The 15,232-nt window shown below is 42.6% G+C and overlaps 1 protein-coding gene and 1 non-coding gene across 3 annotated transcripts in view; both read right to left on the bottom strand.

Moving 5' to 3' along the window:
• Positions 1-4,367: 4,367 nt before the first annotated feature.
• Positions 4,368-15,232, bottom strand: part of LOC115201341 (ribosomal L1 domain-containing protein 1) — a 44,610-nt gene continuing 33,745 nt past the window's right edge. For both annotated transcript variants that reach the window (XR_003879732.1, XR_003879731.1), the window contains exons 24-29: positions 13,889-14,009; positions 10,929-11,018; positions 10,614-10,707; positions 10,090-10,212; positions 8,200-8,321; positions 4,368-4,736 (exon numbers count right to left, since the gene is read on the bottom strand). The gene's annotated coding sequence lies outside the window, so the exon portion shown is untranslated. The remainder of the gene's footprint in view (positions 4,737-8,199; positions 8,322-10,089; positions 10,213-10,613; positions 10,708-10,928; positions 11,019-13,888; positions 14,010-15,232) is intronic.
• LOC115201807 (small nucleolar RNA ACA64) lies at positions 10,351-10,478 on the bottom strand. The gene has a single exon (XR_003879838.1). It is a non-coding gene; the product is annotated as a small nucleolar RNA ACA64 (small nucleolar RNA).

Below are 15,232 nucleotides of genomic sequence, written 5' to 3'. Positions count from 1 at the left end.
CTATGTCTTTATTGAAGACTCATCTCTTCAGTAGGTCCTATGATTGAGTGTAGTCTGGCCCAGGAGTGTGAAGGTGAACGGAAAGGCACTGGAGCAATGAACCGCCCTTGCTGTCTCTGCCTGGCCGGTTCACCTCTCTCCACTGGGATTCTCTGCCTCTAACCCTATTACAGGGGCTGAGTCACTGGCTTACTGGTGCTCTTCCATGCCGTCCCTAGGAGGGGTGCGTCACTTGAGTGGGTTGAGTCACTGACGTGGTCTTCCTGTCTGGGTTGGCGCCCCCCCTTAGATTGTGCCATGGCGGAGATCTTTGTGGGCTATACTCGGCCTTGTTTCAGGATGGTAAGTTGGTGGTTGAAGATTTCCCTCTAGTGGTGTGGGGGCTGTGCTTTGGCAAAGTGGGTGGGGTTATATCCTGCCTGTTTGGCCATGTCCGGGGGTATCATCGGATGGGGCCACAGTGTCTCCTGACCCCTCCTGTCTCAGCCTCCAGTATTTATGCTGCAGTAGTTTGTGTCGGGGGGCTAGGGTCAGTCTGTTATATCTGGAGTATTTCTCCTGTCTTATCCGGTGTCCTGTGTGAATTTAAAGTATGCCCTCTCCAATTCTCTCTCTCGGAGGACCTGAGCCCTGCGGCTATGGAACCCTGATCTGTTCACTGTGATTACTATTATTTGACCATGCTGGTCATTTATGAACATCTTGGCCATGTTCTGTTATAATCTTCACCCGGCACAGCCAGAAGAGGACTGGCCACCCCTCATAGCCTGATTCCTCTCTAGGTTTCTTCCTAGGTTTTGGCCTTTCTAGCCACCGTGCTTCTACACCTGCATTGCTTGCTGTTTGGGGTTTTAGGCTGGGTTTCTGTACAGCACTTTCATATCTCAGCTGATGTAAGAAGGGCTACATAAATACATTTGATTTGAAACAAATACATAAAATAGGAAAGCCTGGCTTTATTTTTGTATTTTTTTGTAGAAATGTTTGGTGATCGACTAGGAAAGCCTCAGAGATCTCGATCGACTGGTTGGTGACCATTGGTCTAGGCCTATATGATCAGGATTATTTACTAGGTAAGAACATTAAACCTGTCTTCTCTTTGAGCGCGTCTTATTTACAATTGTAATACAAAATGCCACAATGTGTGTTCTTCAAATTATGTATTGTATTAAAAAAGAAAATAAGGGTTATTAATTTATCTTGAAACATAAATGAAGGTTGAACCAAAAAAATTAAAAGGGTTATGTTAGTCTTAAATATTTCTAATTTTACCTTGCCTAAATTAATAATCATCATTCGTTAAGGCCCTATAAAACGTTTTGTTGTTGCATGATTCCTTTTTATTTTCCCAAATTTCTGTTTTGTTTTTCCAGGTCTTCGCCGTTCAAAATCACATTTTAATAGAACATCCACTTTGGTTGTTTGTCTAATTCCACAACAACGCATAAACCACATCAGGAGACCACTTTTGAGGTCTGGGGGGGGGGGGGGGGAAACCTGAGAAATTGTTTTTGGGTGTAGTTACCTTTTAATTTAAACGCACACCTAGCAAGAGGCTGTTGTTTAACAGTATTTTTATAGCACACACGATGGTAGAGTTTGCAAAACAAATACCCACTGGATTGATGAAAATAGTAATAATATAATTCTGCCAGATAGATGTTAACTACAAATTAGCCTAATTGAGAGGGTTATTGAGAAGGTCTTCTGGTAGATGGAAAGGTTGTTTTCCTTAGCATCATCACTAACGGCTATCCGAAGTGGAAGACGCATGCACCGCATACACACAGAGGCATTCACGTCACCTCTTCAGAAAGTTGCAGGAAATACAAATCACTCATTCATTCTGTTCATGTCTTATGATAAAACAAACAGATTTCAATGCATTTAGTTGATTCCCTACTAAGGTCAATACATGTGAATAACTGTTGAACTGTGTTAATGACTGGATTCCGTGAGGGCCCTAATTATCATGAGTCGAATACGGCTCTCCATTACCTATTGTTCCCGCAGGGATGATTTACCATCTTCATCGAATGTTGTCAGAATTTATCTGCAGACAATCGCCAAAAAGCCTAGGCCTACCAGTTGCCTACGCAAATTAGGGAGCCAAATGAACGGCTCTCTCACTGATGCGACTCGGTAGGCTATACTGACTGACGAAACCAGTCACTGTCTGGCAAATCACAACATCCAAGGTAAGGAAACATAGAAAATCCTTAGGTTTACTGAATGGCAAAGGGATATATAGTTCCTTCAGAAAGTAGTTCCAGGAAACCCCTTGACTTACTCAACATTTTGTTATCTTACAGCTGGAATTAAAAATGTGTTAAATTAAATTATAATCTACACACAATGCCCCATACAGTGAAAACATGTTTGCAAATGTATTAAATTAAATACTGAAATCTCATTTACATAAGCATTCGCACCCCTTTGCTATGACACTCCAAATTCAGCCCAGATGCATCCAATTTCCTTTGATCATCATTGAGATGTCACTACAACTTGGAATCCACCTGTGTCCAATTCAATTGTTTGAACATGATCTAGAAAGAAACACCTGTCAATATAAAAAAGGTCCCACCGTTGACAGTGCATGTCAGAGCAGAAACTGTACCATAAAGTTTAAGGAACTGTCCGTAGAGAATTGTGATGAGGCATATAAACAATAATTGGGAGATGGGAAAAACATTGAACTACCCAGACTCTGCCTATAGCTGGCTGTGCAACCTGGCAAGGACCTTGGTCAGGGAGGTGACCAATAACAGTTCCTTGGCTTCGATGGGAAAACCTACCAGAATGACAACAGTCTCTACAGCACTTCACCAATCTGGGCTTTATGTGAGAGTGGCCAGACTGAAACTACTCCTGAAAAAAAGGCACGACAGCACACCTGGAGTTCACAAAAATGCCCGTGAAAGACTGATAAGGCAAAAGATTGCGGTCTGATGAGACAAATTGAACTCTTTGGCTTGAATGAAAAAGCACCATGTCTGGAAAAAACAAGGCACACCTCATCACCATCCTACAGTGAAACATGGTGGTGGTAGCAACATGTTATGGGGATGCTTTTCAGCACCAAGGTACTGGGAGATTGGTTAGGATAGAGGGAACAATGAATGAAGCCAAATACAGGCAAATCCTTGATGAGAACCTGCTTCAATGCAAACAACCTTGGACTTGGGCAAAGAATTACATTTCAACAGGACAATGACACCAAACATAAACACAGGAATGGCTTCAGAACAAGAATGTGAGTGGCCCAGCCAAAGCCCAGACTTAAATAACATTGAAAATCTGTGGAAAGACTTGAAGATTAATGTTCACCGCCACTCGGGACTCCCAAGTGGCACAGCATCTCAGTGCAAGAGGCGTCACTAGACCCTGGTTCGATTCCAGGCTGTATCACAACCGGCCGTGATTGGGAGTCCCATAGGGCGGCGCACAATTGACCCAGTGTCGTCCGGGTGAGGGTTTGGCTGGGGTAGGCCGTCATTGTAAATAGGAATTTTTTCTTAACTGACTTTCCTAGTTAAATAAATTAATTCCCCATCTAATTTAAGAGCTTGAGAAAAAGATATGCAAAGCCAAGACTGAAAGCTGTAGTCGCCGCCAAAGGTCCTACAAAGTATTGACTCAGGGTGTGAATACTACTGTAAATGAGGCATTTCATTCAATACATTCGCTGAAATTTCTACAAACATGTTTTCACTGTCATTATGGGGTATTGTGTGTAGATGGCTGAGGAAAACAATCCATTTTTGAAGTCAGGCTGTAAGAACAAAATGTGGAATAAGTCGAGGGGTATGAATACTTTCTCAAGGTACTGTAGGAGAGACTAGTCGGTTTGACATCTTTTATAAAAACTAGTCAACACTGGCTGTTCAGTTGTCAAAATAAAATGGCAATAAAATCAGTAAAGCCCATGCATCACAATTCCAAGTGGCTGGCTGTGCTTAACACACTAAAGAAAAATGAATGTGCCAAAATTCTAAATCAGGCTGAGTGGATTGACTCATTGTTACCACGCGCATTACATGAGAAGTGAAAATTCCCAAACATCCTCTCCCTCTGTGTAAAGAAATCTGACTGCAACCAACCACAGCGCACACAAATGGTACCGGATGGCGGGACAGACAGTTACCCGGTCATCACTCGCTTTGTGACTGGCGCCTATCCTATCAATAGATCGATAGAAGATGAAAATCGTTCATTCTAACGGGAGAGAACTCGAGGGACTAGCAAATTGAAACTTAAATGAAAAGTAGCCTAGTTATATGAAGTGGAAAAAGTAGCCGGCTGAAAATGAGTAGCACTAATGGAAAACAATGCCATTGTGGATAACAAATTAAAGACATGAAATATACTTTGTGGTAATATTTTAATTTACAAGTTATACAAAAGCTGATTTTGAACAAGACCCTTTTATGGAGCAGACAAAGATTTGCAACACATTTGAGTTTGTCCTTGGATCAATTAACGTTGACAGTTTATATACATTTAGAACCAGTCCTTCATATAAGTATGATGAAGTCAGAGTTCCATTTAGAGAAAGGGGGAGTAATACACAGTAATGAGGAGAGAAAGGAGAGCTGTGTTCCATTGAGTTGACAAACTTTTCTTTTCATATTTTGTGAGGTTATTTTTGCAGCCTTCTTGGTCATTATTTATTTTATACCTTTCTTTCCTCCTGTTGGTTTGGTTACCTTCACAAGTCCCTTCTTGGTCGGCTTCTACGGGGATCAGAGAGAGAAGAAAACAATTAGCACAGTACTGAGAGGAGTCTTCTTTTGTAGATACAAAGAGGTAGGTCAATGAACTTCCACTGGGGGGCAGTGTTTCCTGAGAGTGAACAGGGAGACGTCACAAAAGGGATACCACTCCCCTGCCTCACTGGAATAAGTTTAATTTGGCATTGGATTGAAAACAAAATTATTACGGAGAGTGAACCAGGTTCCAAACCAGTGCACAGAGTCCTTTGAAATATTTTATTTGACAAAAATAGCTAATTGATAAACAAATATACTCTACTAATAATATTAAAATGCATTTGGTTTGACACTATTTATTTATTTCACCTTTATTTAAGCAGGTAGGCAAGTTGAGAACAAGTTCCCATTTACAACTGCGACCTGGCCAAGATAAAGCAAAGCAGTTCGACACAAACAACACAGAGTTACACATGGAGTAAAACAAACATACAGCAGAAAAATAAGTCTATATACAATGTGAGCAAATGAGGTGAGTTAAGGGAGGTAAAGGAAATAAATAGGCCATGGTGGAGAAGTAAATACAATATAGCAAGTAAAACACTGGAATGGTAGATTTGCAGTAGATGAATGTGTAAAGTAGAAATACTGGGTTGCAAAGGAGCAAAATAAATAAATATAGTAGGGGAAGGGGTAGTTGGATGGGATATTTATAGATGAGCTATGTACAGGTGCAGTGATCTGTGAGCTGCTCTGACAGCTGGTGCTTAAAGCTAGTGAGGGAGACAAGCGTTTCCAGTTTCAGAAATTTTTGTAGTTTGTTCCAGTCATTGGCAGCAGAGAAATGGAAGGAGAGGTGGCCAAAGTAGGAATTGGCTTTGGGGGTGACCAGTGAGATATACCTGCTGGAGCGCGTGCTACGGGTGGGTGCTGCTATGGTGACCAGTGAGCTGAGATGGGGGGACTTAACCTAGCAGGGTCTTGTAGATGACCTGGAGCCGGTGGGTTTGGCGATGAGTATGAAGCGAGGGCCAGCCAACGAGAGCGTACAGGTCGCAGTAGTGGGTAGTATATGGGGCTTTGGTGACAAAACGGATGGCACTGTGATAGACTGCATCCAATTTATTGAGTAGGGTATTGGAGGCTATTTTGTAAATGACATCGCCAAAGTCGAGGATCGGTAGGATGGTCAGTTTTACGAGGGTATGTTTGGCAGCATGAGTGAAGGATGCTTTGTTGCGAAATAGGAAGCCAATTCTAGATTTAACTTTGAATTGGAGATGTTTGATGTGAGTCTGGAAGGAGAGTTTACAGTCTAACCAGACACCTAGGTATTTGTAGTTGTCCGCATATTCTATGTCAGAACCGTCCAGAGTAGTGATGCTGGACGGGCGGGCAGGTGCAGGCAGCGATTGGTTGAAGAGCATGCATTTAGTTTTACTTGTATTTAAGAGCAGTTGGAGGCCAGGGAAGGAGAGTTGTATGGCATTGAAGCTCGTCTGGAGGGTTGTTAACACAGTGTCCAAAGAAGGGCCAGAAGTATACACAATGGTGTAGTCTGCATAGAGGTGGATCAGAGACTCACGCAAGAGCGACATCATTGATGTATACAGAGAAGAGAGTCGGCCCAAGAATTGAACCCTGTGGCACCCCCATAGAGACTGCCAGAGGCCCAGACAACAGGCCCTCCGATTTGACACACTGAACTCTATCAGAGAAGTAGTTGGTGAACCAGGCGAGGCAATCATTTGAGAAACCAAGGCTGTTGAGTCTGCCGATGAGGGTGTGGTGATTGACAGAGTCAAAAGCCTTTGCCAGGTCAATGAATACGGCTGCACGCTATTGTTTCTTATCGATGGCGGTTAAGATATCGTTTAGGACCTTGAGCGTGGTTGAGGTGCACCCATGACCAGCTTTGAAACCAGATTGCATAGCGGAGAAGGTACGGTGGGAATCGAAATGATCGGTAATCTGTTAACTTGGCTTTTGAAGACCTTTCAAAAGGCAGGGTAGGATAGATATAGGTCTGTAGCAGTTTGGGTCAAGAGTGTCCACCCCTTTGAAGAGGGGGATGACCGCAGCTGCTTTCCAATCTTTGGGAATCTCAGACGACATGAGAGGTTGAACAGGCTAGTAATAGGGGTTGCAACAATTTCGGCAGATCATTTTAGAAAGGGTCTAGATTGTCTAGCCCGGCTGATTTGTAGGGGTCTAGACTTTGCAGCTCTTTCAGAACATCAGCTGACTGGATTTGGGAGAAGGCGAAACGGGGAAGGCTTGGGCGAGTTGCTGTGGCGGGTGCAGTGCTGTTGACCGGGGTAGGGGTAGCCAGGTGGAAAGCATGGCCAGCCGTAGAAAAATGCTTATTGAAATTCTCAATTATAGTGGATTTATCGGTGGTGACAGAGTTTCCTATCCTCAGTGCAGTGGGCAGCTGGGAGGAGGTGTTCTTATTCTCCATGGACTTTACAGTGTCTCAGAACTTTGAGTTTGTGTTGCAGGAAGCAAATTTCTGCTTGAAAAAGCTAGCCTTGGCTTTTCTAACTGCCTGTGTATATTGTTTCCTAACTTCCCTGAAAAGTTGCATATCACAGGGGCTGTTCGATGCTAATGAAGAAAGCCACAGGATGTTTTTGTGCTAGTCAAGGGCAGTCAGGTCTGGAGAGAACCAAGGGCTATATCTGTTCCTGGTTCTAAATATTTTGAAAGGGGCATGCTTATTTAAGATGGTGACGAAGGCATTAAAAATGTTTTACCAGGCATCCTCTGACGGGATGAGGTCAATATCCTTCCAGGATACCCGGGCCAGGTCGATTAGAAAGGCCTGCTCGCTGAAGTGTTTCAGGGAGCATTTGAGAGTGATGAGTGGAGGTCGTTTGACCACTGATCCATTACGGATGCAGACAATGAGGCAGTGATCGCTGAGATCTTGGTTGAAAACAGCAGAGGTGTATTTAGAGGGCAAGTTGGTTAGGATGATATCTACGAGGGTGTTTACGGCTTTGGGGTTGTACCTGGTAGGTTCATTGATCATTTGTGTGAGATTGAGGGCATCAAGCTTAGATTGTAGGATGGCCGGGGTGTTAAGCATGTCCCAGTTTAGGTCACCTAGCAGCACGAGCTCTGAAGGGCAATCAGTTCACATTTGGTGTCCAGAGCACAGCTGGGGGCAGAGGGTGGTCTATAGCAAGCGACAACGGTGAGAGACGTGTTTTTAGAGAGGTGGATTTCTAAAAGTAGAAGTTCAAATTGTTTGGGTACAGACCTGGATAGTAGGACAGAACTCTGCAGGCTCTCTCTGTAGTAGATTGCAACACCGCCCCCTTTGGCCGTTCTATCTTGTCTGAAAATGTTGTAGTTAGGGATGGAGATTTCAGAGTTTTTGGTGGACTTCCTAAACCAGGATTCAGACACGGCTAGGACATCCGGGTTGGCATGTGCTAAAGCAGTGAATAAAACAAACTTAGGGAGGAGGCAGGGTACAGACCTCCAGTTTAGCCTTTTTCCTTCGCGTTACTATGGGAACCTCTTCCTCTCTGTCAGCACCAGAGTTTTTTTTTCTGTAGACATCTGTTCTATCTTTGCTGACTTCTGTTTGCGTGCATTTTTCTGAAATATTCATCAACAAGACACAGGTATTGATGAGATCCAGCTCTCGCATGTTTACATACACACATACACAGTATCAGTCAAACGTTTGGACACCTACTCATTCAAGGGTTTTTATTTTTACTAGACATCAAAACTATGAAACACATGGAATCATGTAGTAACCAAAAAAGTGTTAAACAAATCAAAATACAATTTAGATTCTTCTAAGTAGCCACCATTTGCCTTGATGACAGCTTCGCACACTCTGGGCTTTCTTTCAACCAGCTTCAGCTGGAATGCTTATCCAACAGTCTTGAAGGTGTATCCACATATGCTGAGCACTTGTTGGCTGCTTTTCCTTCACTCTGCAGTCCAACTCATCCCAAACCATCTCAAATTGGGTTGAGGCTCCATCTTGGTCAAATAGCCCTGACACAGCCTGGAGGTGTGTTGGTCATGTCCCATTAAGCCCAAACCAGATGGGATGGCATATAGCTTGCAGAATGCTGTGGTAGCCATGCTGGTTAAGTGTGCCTTGAAGTCTAAATAAATCAGTGTCACCATCAAACCACCCCACACCTCCTCGTCCGTGCTTCACGGTGGGAACCACACACGCGGCGATCCGTTCACCTACTCTGCATCTCACAAAGACATGGCGGTTGGAAATAAAAATCACCTATTTGGACTGACCAAAGGACTTCCATTGCTCGTGTTTCTTGGCCCAATAAAGTCTCTTCTTATTGGTGCCCTTTAGTAGTGGTTTCATTGCAGCAATTTGAACTGTTGATGTTGAGCTGTGTCTGTCACTTGAACTCTGAAGCATTTATTTGGGCAGCAATCTGAGGTGCAGTTAACTCTCATGAACTTATCCTCTGCAGCAGGGGTACCCATGTGTCTTCCTTTCCAGTGGCGGTCCTGAGAGCCAGTTTCATCACAGCGACTGCACTTGAAGCTACTTTCAAAGTTTATGAAATGTTCCATATTGACTGACCTTCATGTTTTAAAGTATTGATGGACTGTCGTTTCTCTTTGCTTATTTGAGCTGGTCTTGCCATAATATGGACTTGGGTCTTTTACCAAATAGGGCTACCTTCTCTATACCACCCCTACCGTGTCACAACACAACTGATTGGTTCAAACATATTAAGAAGGAAAGAAATTCCACAACTTAACCTTTAAGAAGGCACACACCTTGAAATGCATTCCAGGTGACTACCTCATGAAGCTGGTGGAGAGAATGTCAAGACTGTGCAAAGCTGTCAAGACAAAGGGTGGCTACTTTGAAGAATCTCAAATATAGAATATTTTGATTTGTTTAACACTTTTGGTTACTACATGATTCCATGTGTGTTATTTCAGTTGATGTCTTCACTATTATTCTACAATGTAGAAAATAGTAAAAATAAAGAAACACTTATTTAGGTTTATTTATCCTTGTAGGTGTGTCCAAACTTTTACTGGTACTGCATGTATGCCTGTGCATACATATGCATGTAAATAATAGAGAGAGGTCTGCAATTGACCTCAATAGTCCATATGTGGCACTAAGAGCTATGTTGATGTTCCCAGAGAGTGAACAGGGAGACAGCACTAAATGGAGACCGCTCCCCTGCCTCACTGGAATGGGTTTCATATTGCACTGGATTTAAACCTAAATTAATAGAGTAAAACAGGTTCCGAACCAGTGCAAAGACGAGTCCTTTAATTTGACAAAAATAGATAATTGATCAAATAACAATATAATCTTCCAATGCATTTTACAAGCATTTGTGTGTAGCAGTCCTACCTTGGCATCCATGGCTGCGCGGGTCTGTTTCTGTGTTTCCTCTATCAGGGTCAGGTTAGAGGTGTAGATGGGCAGAGCCACTGATTGGCTTTTCAAGTGGATGATCTTTATCAATGGTTCTTTCTGCAAAAGAGACAACACAGCCATCTTTAGACTCAAATAACACATTCACTCAAACATTTAGGTCAAAACTATTTCTCAATGTTCTGTGTATCGTATCACTCAGATTGCGGCCACTTGTTAAAGGCCTTTCTTTGTCAGGATTGTAGGCACATGGGTTTAATCACACTGCTATACAGAGCAGGCAATAAGCTTAACGTACCACAGTACTATAGGCCCTGTAATCTCACCCCAGACAACAGAGATATCAAAGGTGATTTTCAGACTGGGCCCACACATTTCTTTAGCATTAATAAACATTGAGTATACCTGACCATTTAACGTATAATAAAATTGTAAATATCTGTGTTGACGGAGTACAATTGATTAGGGAGATCAGGAAGACACCCTGGCAGCAAACTCACCATACGTAGTTTTGTCACGATGGTGCTGACAGCTGAATCAATATTCTCTGCTATTTCATCTGCAGCCATCCCAGAGTGGGCCACACAAGCCATGCTTAAACACAAACAATAACATGTTGCAGGAGCCAATGTGTATATAAATGAATGTGCATTACTTGCCATTTTGTGTCAGTTGTAGAGACAGGCTCCAATAGAGAGGGAGATCTGTCTGGATATATTTTGAGTCACTATGGCACCATCATTGCCCATGTCCAACACGGACAGGAGGACAGGGTTTGCTGAGGCGCACTTACTAAGTCAGGGAGCAGGGCTCACCAGCAGCAGCCTTTCTTAGAAATGGAGATTGTTGCTCCCTGGATGTCCAAGGCCAGCTTCTTGCTCTGCAGGTTCAATGAATAAGGCTCCCTTAGCAGGGGAGAGAAAACACACACTCCATTAGATTAGAACTCTGTAAGGGCTAGCTTAAAGGCACATTTAAACTTACAGGTGAAGTCAGAAGTTTACATATACTTAGGTTGGAGTGGTTGAAAAATGAGTTTTAATCACTCCACAAATGTCTTGTTAACTTTAGGGATAGGGGGCAGTATTCGGACGTTTGGATGAATGAGGTGCCCAAAGTAAACTGCCTGTTACTCAGGCCCAGAGGCTAGGATATGCATATAATTGGTAGTATTGGATAGAAAACACTAAAGTTTACAAAACGGTTAAAATAATGTCTGTGATTACAACAGAACTGATATAGCAGGCGAAAACCTGAGAAGAATCCACCCGGAAAATTTGGTTTTGGAGGTGACACCATTTAAAATGCCTGTCTATGGGGAAATCAATGGAAATCCTCCCAGATTGCAGCTCCTGGGGCTTCCAGCAGATGTCAACAGTCTTTAGAAAGAGTTTCAGGCTTGTTTTTTGAAAAATTAGCTAGAATTTGTCGTTTTTCTAAGTGGCTCCCATTTTGGCTGAAGTGTTGTGGCGCGCGTCGGTGAGGGCGCTCACTTCGTTATTTATCTCCGGTAATGAACATACTATTCTCCATCTTATATTTTATAATTTATTTACATATTAGGGTACCTGAGGATTGATTAGAAACGTTGTTTGACTTGTTTGGACAAACTTTATTGGTAACTTTCAGGATTCATATGTATGCATTTTGAACGAGGGAAACCGGTGGATTACTGAGTCAAGTGCACCAACTAAACTGACTTTTTGGGGATATAAAGAAGGACTTTATCGAACAAAATAACCATTTGTTATGTAGCTGGGACCCTTGTGATTGCAACCAGAGGAAGATCTTCAAAGGTAAGTGATTTATTTTATCGCTATTTCTGACTTTCGTGACGCCTCTGCTTGGTTGGAAGATGTTTGTAATGCTTTTGTACGCGGGGCGCTGTCCTCAGATAATCGCATGGTGTGCTTACGCCGTAAATCCTTTTTGAAATCTGACAAAGCGGCTGGATTAACAAGAAGTTAAGCTTTTAAACGATGTAAGACACTTGTATTTTCATGAATGTTTATTACGAAATTTTGAATTTCGCGCTCTGCAATTTCACCGGATGTTGGCCAGGTGGGACGCTAGCCCAAAGAGGTTAACAAACTGTAGTTTTGGCAAGTTGGTTAGGACATCTGTGTGCATGACAAGTAATTTTGCCAACAATTGTTTACTGACAGATTATTTCACTTATAATTCATTGTATCACAATTCCAGTGGGTCAGAAATTCACATACACTAAGTTGACGGTGCCTTTAAACAGCTTGGAAAATTCCAGAAAATTGTGTCATGGCGTTAGAAGCTTCTGATAGGCTAATTGACATCATTTGAGTCAATTGGAGGTCTACCTGTGGATGTATTTCAAGGCCTACCTTCAAAATCAGTGCCTCTTTGCTTGACATCATGGGAAAATCAAAAGAAATCAGCCAAGACCTCAGAAAAACAAATTGTAGACCTCCACAAGTCTGGTTCATCCTTGGGAGCAATTTCCAAACACCTGATGGTACCACATTCATCTGTACAAACAATAGTACGCAAGTATAAACACCATGGGACCACGCAGCCGTCATACCGCTCAGGAAGGAGATGCGTTGTGACTCCTAGAGATGAAAGTATTTCGGTGCGAAAAGTGCAAATCAATCCCAGAACAACAGCAAAGGACCTTGTGAAGATGCTGGAGGAAACAGGTACAAAAGTATCTAGATCCACAGTAAAACGAGTCCTACATCGACATTACCTGAAAGGCCGCTCAGCAAGGAAGAAGCCACTGCTCCAAAACCGCCATAAAAAAGCCAGACTACGGTTTGCAACTGCACATGGGGACAAAGATCGTACTTTTTGGAGAAATGTCCTCTGGTCTGATGAAACAAAAATAGAACTGTTCACAAAATAGACGGCACCATGAGGCAGGAAATTTATGTCGATATATTGAAGCAACATCAAGACAGTCAGGAAGTTAAAGCTTGGTGGCAAAGGAGTCTTCCAAATGGACAATGACCCCAAGCATACTTCCAAAGTTGTGCCAAAATGGCTTAAGGACAACAAAGTCAAGGTATTGGAGTGGCCATCACAAAGCCCTGACCTCAATTCTATAGAAGATTTGTGGGCAGAACTGAAAAAGCACGTGCGAGCAAGGAGGCCTACAAACCTGACTCAGTTACACCAGCTCTGTCAGGAGGAATGGGCCAAGATTTATTCAACTTATTGTGGGAAGCTTCTGGAAGGCCACCTGAAACGTTTGACCCAAGTGAAACAATTTAAAGGCAATGCTACCAAATACTAATTGAGTGCATGTAAACTTCTGACACACTGGGACTGCGATGAAAGAAAGAAACGCTGAAATCTCTATTATTCTGACAGTTCACATTCTTCAAATAAAGTGGTGATCCTAACTGACCTAAGACAGGGAATTTTTACTAGGATTAAATGTCAGGAATTGTGAAAAACTGAGTTGAAATGCATTTGGCTAAGGTGTATGTAAACTTCCGACTTCAACTGTATAAGAGGACATGTATTTCAAAACCAGGGAACAGCACTAGGGGCTATGTTGATGTTCCCAGAGAGTGAACAGGGAGTCAGCACAAAATGGATACCGCTCCCCTGCCTCACTGGAATGAGTTTCATATAGCAATGGAGTTAAACCAAAATTCATACTGAGAGTGAACCAGGTTCCGAACCAGTGCAAAGAGTCCTTTGAAATATTTTATTTGACAAAAACAGATCATTGATAAACAATATATTCTACTAATAATATTAAAATGCATTTGGTTGACACTAGCGGGGTATAGACCTCCAGTTTAGCCTTTTTTCTTGGCGTTACTATGGGAACCTCTTCCTCCCCGTCAGCACCAGAGTTCTTTTCTGTAGGCTTCTGTTCTTTCCTTGCAGACTTCTGTTTGCTTGCATTTTTCCTGAAATTTCATAAACAAGACACAGGTATTGATGAGATCCAGCTCTCGCATGTTTATATAAACACACATACACAGTAGCAGTCAAAAGTTGACACCTACTCATTCAAGGGTTTTTCTTTATTTTTACTAGACATCAAAACTATGAAACACATGGAATCATGTAGTAAAAAAAAGAAGTGTTAAATCAAAATACATTTTAGATTCTTCTAAGTAGCCACCCTTTGCCTTGATGACAGCTTTGCACACTTGGCATTCTCTCAACCAGCTTCACCTGGAATGCTTTTCCAACAGTCCTGAAGGAGTTTCCACATATGCTGAGCACTTGTTGGTGATTGTGGAGGCCAGGTCATCTGATGCAGCACCATCACTCTCCTTCTTGGTCAAATAGCCCTTACACAGCCTGGAGGTGAGTTGGGTTATTGTCCTGTTGAAAAACAAATGATGTCCCACTAAGCCCAAACCAGACGGGATGGCGTATCGCTGCAGAATGCTGTGGTAGCCATGCTGGTTAAGTGTGCCTTGAATTCTAAATAAATCAGTGTCACCAGCAAACCACCCCACACCTCCTCGTCCGTGCTTCACGAAGGGAACCACACACGCGGCGATCCGTTCACCTACTCTGCATCTCACAAAGACATGGCGGTTGAAACCAAAAATCTCCTATTTGGACTGACCAAAGGACAGATTTCCACCGGTCTAACTTCCATTGCTCGTGTTTCTTGGCCCAATAAAGTCTCTTTTTATTGGTGCCCTTTAGTAGTGGTTTCATTGCAGCAATTTGAACTGTTGATGTTGAGCTGTGTCTGTCACTTGAACTCTGAAGCATTTATTTGGGCAGCAATCTGAGGTGCAGTTAACTCTCATGAACTTATCCTCTGCAGCAGGGGTACCCATGTGTCTTCCTTTCCAGTGGCGGTCCTGAGAGCCAGTTTCATCACAGCGACTGCACTTGAAGCTACTTTCAAAGTTTATGAAATGTTCCATATTGACTGACCTTCATGTTTTAAAGTATTGATGGACTGTCGTTTCTCTTTGCTTATTTGAGCTGGTCTTGCCATAATATGGACTTGGGTCTTTTACCAAATAGGGCTACCTTCTCTATACCACCCCTACCGTGTCACAACACAACTGATTGGTTCAAACATATTAAGAAGGAAAGAAATTCCACAACTTAACCTTTAAGAAGGCACACACCTTGAAATGCATTCCAGGTGACTACCTCA

The sequence above is a fragment of the Salmo trutta genome, chromosome 10, assembly GCF_901001165.1.
Source record: "Salmo trutta chromosome 10, fSalTru1.1, whole genome shotgun sequence".
Lineage (NCBI taxonomy): Eukaryota > Metazoa > Chordata > Actinopteri > Salmoniformes > Salmonidae > Salmo > Salmo trutta.
The sequence above is the reverse complement of the archived record's forward strand: the minus strand, read 5'-3'. Positions and strand labels throughout refer to the sequence as shown.